General features: G+C 41.3%; 1 non-coding gene across 1 annotated transcript; it reads left to right on the top strand.

Moving 5' to 3' along the window:
• The first annotated feature begins 455 nt into the window (after window positions 1-455).
• On the top strand, window positions 456-647 carry LOC112633922. The gene has a single exon (XR_003121678.1). It is a non-coding gene; the product is annotated as a U2 spliceosomal RNA (small nuclear RNA).
• The last annotated feature ends 3774 nt before the right edge of the window (window positions 648-4421 follow it).

Here is a 4421-nt window from a genome sequence, read left to right as displayed (position 1 = left end):
TGGCATCTTTGCTTCTGATGGTTCAATGCACACAAACTTAATTTTATGCAAAAGTTATTAAAATATTGTATAAAATTACGTTCAGGCTCTATGTATAAAATGTGTCTGAAACATAAGTGAATTTTATGTTTAGGCTTGGATTTGATCTCCAAGGTATCTCATGGTGTATATGCAATATTCCAAAACTCAAAAAAATCTGAATCCAAAGCACTTCCGGTCCCAAGCATTTCTTTTAAGGGATATTCAACCTGCATCAGTTTTCCTGTTTGTTTCCTTTGACTTCTCTTCCACACTGCTGGTTTCACGATACGTCTGGTGAGTCCTCCCTGTCTGTTATGGAAAGAATTCTGTGATCGGTGTGGATTTCCTATGCTTCTGTGTAGGAAGGTCTGTTTCCTGGGGATAGGTGGAAGAAGGCGGTTTGTCCAGGGCTTACTGATAAGATTTCTCTCTAGATCGCTTCTTGGTCTTTTGGCTAAGATCATGTGTAGAATCTGTTCTTACCAGTTTAATAGGCTGATATATCCTCTATCTGAGGACAATACAGTAAATGGATTTTTTGAGCAGGGAGATGGAATAGGAGCTTGCTCCATCCACTCCACACACCCACCTGGTATTGCAGTACCTCCAGGAATGGTGTAACCCTCGGGGGATATTTAAAAAAAAAAAAAGATTTCAATCTAGAGGCTATAGGCTGCAGATGCTGCGGGTGCTCAAACGAGGAGAGCTCTGCTGCAGGGCGCCGCATGCCAGAAGCCTTGGCTTTCTCCAGCCACTCAACTTTTTGCTAGAGAAGAATTCCCTGGTTTGTCTGCACTTTCTCCCTCTCCCTGGGAATAAATGAGACTGTGCACTGTTTCTTCACAAGGGGGTAGAAAGAGGACTGAACTGTCAGGGGGCTTCCATACGTAGGACTTTAATTCGATTTCCCCTGTTTTCAGCATAATTTCTCACTCTTGCTTTCCACTTTACATGCCAGTGTCAGACACAGACTTTTTTTATTTTTTATTTTTATTTTATTATTATTATTTTTTTCAGATGGGGTCTCACTCTGTCAAGTAGGCTGGAGTGCAGTGGCACAATCTTGGGTCACGCGATTCTCCTGCCTCAGCCTCCTGGGTGGCTGGGATGACAGGCATGCGCCACCAAGCCCAACTAATTTTTGTATTTTTAGTAGAGACAGAGTTTCACCATGTTGGCCAGGCTGGTGTCGAACTCCAGGCCTCAAGTGATCCGCCTGCCTCGGCCTCCCGAAGTGCTGGGATTATAGGCATTAGCCACCATGCCCGACCTAAATTACATATTTGATAAGGAATTAATATCAAAAATACATGGAGAACTCCTAAAACTCAACAATATCATAAGAAACAACCAAATTCAAAAATAAGCAAAGGATATTTCTTTGAAGAAGATATACGAATGGCATATAAGCATTTGAAAAGATACTCAACATCATTAATCATTAGGGAAATGCAAATCAAAACCACAATGAGACTCTATTCCCACTAGTATGGCCATATTTTAAAAAATAAAAAGGAAAATAACAAATATTGGTGAGGAAGTGGAGAAATTGGAACTCTTGTATAGTGCTGGTGGGAATGTAAAATGATGAAGCTGGTGTGGGAAACAGTTTGGCAATTTGGCCGGAAGTAAAACATGGGATTACCACATTACCTGACAATGTCGCTCATAGTTATATACCCAACAGAATTAAACACAGTTACAGAAATATGTATACACAAGTGTTCATAGCAGCACTATTCACAATAGCCAAAAGATAGAACCAACCCAAATATACATCAACTGATGAATGGATAAACAAAATGTGGCAGATGCACACATTGGAATATTACCTGGCCATGAAAAGGAATGAAGTACTGATACCTGCTACAATGCGGATGTGCCTCAAAAACAGTATGCTAACTGACAAAGGTCAGACATAGAAGGTCACATATTATATAATTCTATTTATATAAAATATCTTCATGAATGGGTAAATTCATGAAGACAGATTGATGGTTGCCAGGGACTAGAGGGAGGGGAGAATGGGGAGTGACTGTTTAATGGGCATGGGTTTGTTTTTGAGAGGAGAGTCATGAAAATGTTTTGGAACTTGAAAGAAGTGGTGGTTGCATAACATTGTAACGTGCTAAATGCCACTAAATTATGTACTTTAAAAAAATGGTTGACTTACGTTATATGCATTTCACCTCCATAAAATAATAAAGGAGCTTAAAAGAAAAAAAGATGTCAACCAAGGCTGCAGTAGTCTGATGCATCGCTTGGGCCTGGAGGATGCAATTTCAGTGTGGCTCACTCACATGGCTCTTGGCAGGAGGCTTCAGTTCCTTGCTGGGTGTTGGCAGGATGCTCAGTACATTGCTATGTCTGCCTCTCGATAGGGTGCAGGGCTGTGTGAGTGGACTAATTACATATTATTTGGGTTTCCCGGAGATAATAAGGGAAAAAGAGAAGGAGCAAAGAGAAAGCCACAATGCGTTTTGTGACCTACCCTTGGGATCCTAACACTGCCAGTTCCACTGCATTCTTTTTTTTTTTTTTTTTTTTTTGAGATGGAGTCTCGCTCTGTCGCCCAGGCTAGAGCGCAGTGGCCGGATCTCAGCTCACTGCAAGCTCCGCCTCCCGGGTTTAAGCCATTCTCCTACCTCAGCCTCCCGAGTAGCTGGGACTACAGGCGTCCGCCACCTCGCCCGGCTAGTTTTTTTTTTTGTATTTTTAGTAGAGACGGGGTTTCACCATGTTAGCACGGATGGTCTCAATCTCCTGACCTTGTGATCCGCCCGTCTCGGCCTCCCAAAGTGCTAGGATTACAGGCTTGAGCCACCGCGCCCGGCCTCCACTGCATTCTTTTCATTAGACATAAGCCGCTAAGTTCAGCCCACAATCAAGAGGACAGTTAGGATTCATAGTTTAAAGGGAGCAGTATCAAAGTATTCGTGGTTATTTGTGAAATCACCACAATTTCTTTTTATATGTTCTTGGGTTTCATTTGCTAATATTTTGTTAAGGATTTTGCATCTGTGTTCATGAGAGCTATTTGTTCAGTCTTCTTTTCTTTTTTTTTTTGAGACAGAGTCTTGCTCTGTCATCCAGGCTGGAGCGCAGAGCCGTGCTCTCAGCTCACTGCAACCTCCACTTCCCGGGTTCAACATGATTCTCATGCCTCAGCCTCCCAAGTAGCTGAGATTACAGGCATGTGCCACCACGCCCAGCTAATTTTTAAAATTTTATTATTTTTGTATTTTTAGTAGAGATGAGACATGGTTTTGCCATGTTGGCCAGATTGGTTTCAAATTTCTGGCCTCAAGTGATCCAACCACCTTGACCTCCCAAAGTCCTGTAATTGCAGGCATGAGCCACTGCACCTGGCCCATGGTCTTCTTTTCTTATGATGTCTTTAGCTTTGGTATCAGGGTAATACTGGCTTAATAAAAAGAGTTGGAAATTGTTCTTTACCTTTCTGTAACACTTATTTATAGAATTTGTGTTGGATTGTACTAGCCTGTTCATTTTCATTAAATGTTTGATAGAATTTACCAGGGAATTCATCAAAGGAATTCCAGGGAAAAAATCTGGGCCTGGGATTTCCTTGTGAGAAGATTTTAAATTAGTAATCCGAATGGATAAAAATTACTAACAATAGCTGATGTTAACACATTCAGATTTTATGCTATTTTGAGTCAGTTTTAGTAGTTTCCTGGCTAGGAATTTGGTTCATCTAACTTGTTTAATTTATTGACATAAAGTTGTAATAGTCCTTTTTAATTCTTATGATTTCTGTTGGGCATGTAGTGATGTATCCTCCTTCATCTTGATTATTTTGGAAGTTTATATCTTCATTCTCTTTTTCTTGTCAATCTAGCTAAACATTTAACAATTTTGTTGACTTTTCAAATAACCAAATTTTTATGTTTCATTGATTTTTCTATTGTTTTTATTTTCTGTTTTATTGATTTTGGCTCTGGTGCAATCTCAGCTCACCGCAACCTCCGCCTCCAGGGCTCAAGTGATTCTCCTACCTCAGCCACGTGAGGAGCTGGGACTACAGGTGTGCACCACCACACCCTGCCTCAGCCACGTGAGGAGGTGGGACTACAGGCATGCACCACCACGCCCAGCTAATTTTCGTATTTTTAGTAGAGATGGGGTTTTACCATGTTGGCCAGGATGGTCTCGATTGCTTGACCTCATGATCCGCCTGCCTCGGCCTCCGAAACTGCTGGAATTACAGGTGTGAGCCACTGTGCCCAGCTGCTCTGATCTTTACTAGTTTTTCTTTCCATTTAGTGTGGGTTCGATTTGTTCTTCTTTTCCTGGGTTCCTGAAGTGGAAGCATAGGCAATTGATTTGAGACCTTTTTTCTTTTAAAATATAGGTGTTTAGTGCTATAAGCACTCCTC

This window comes from Theropithecus gelada, chromosome 10 (assembly GCF_003255815.1).
Source record: "Theropithecus gelada isolate Dixy chromosome 10, Tgel_1.0, whole genome shotgun sequence".
Lineage (NCBI taxonomy): Eukaryota > Metazoa > Chordata > Mammalia > Primates > Cercopithecidae > Theropithecus > Theropithecus gelada.
Note: the sequence above shows the minus strand (reverse complement) of the source record. Positions and strands in the feature narration are given on the sequence as shown.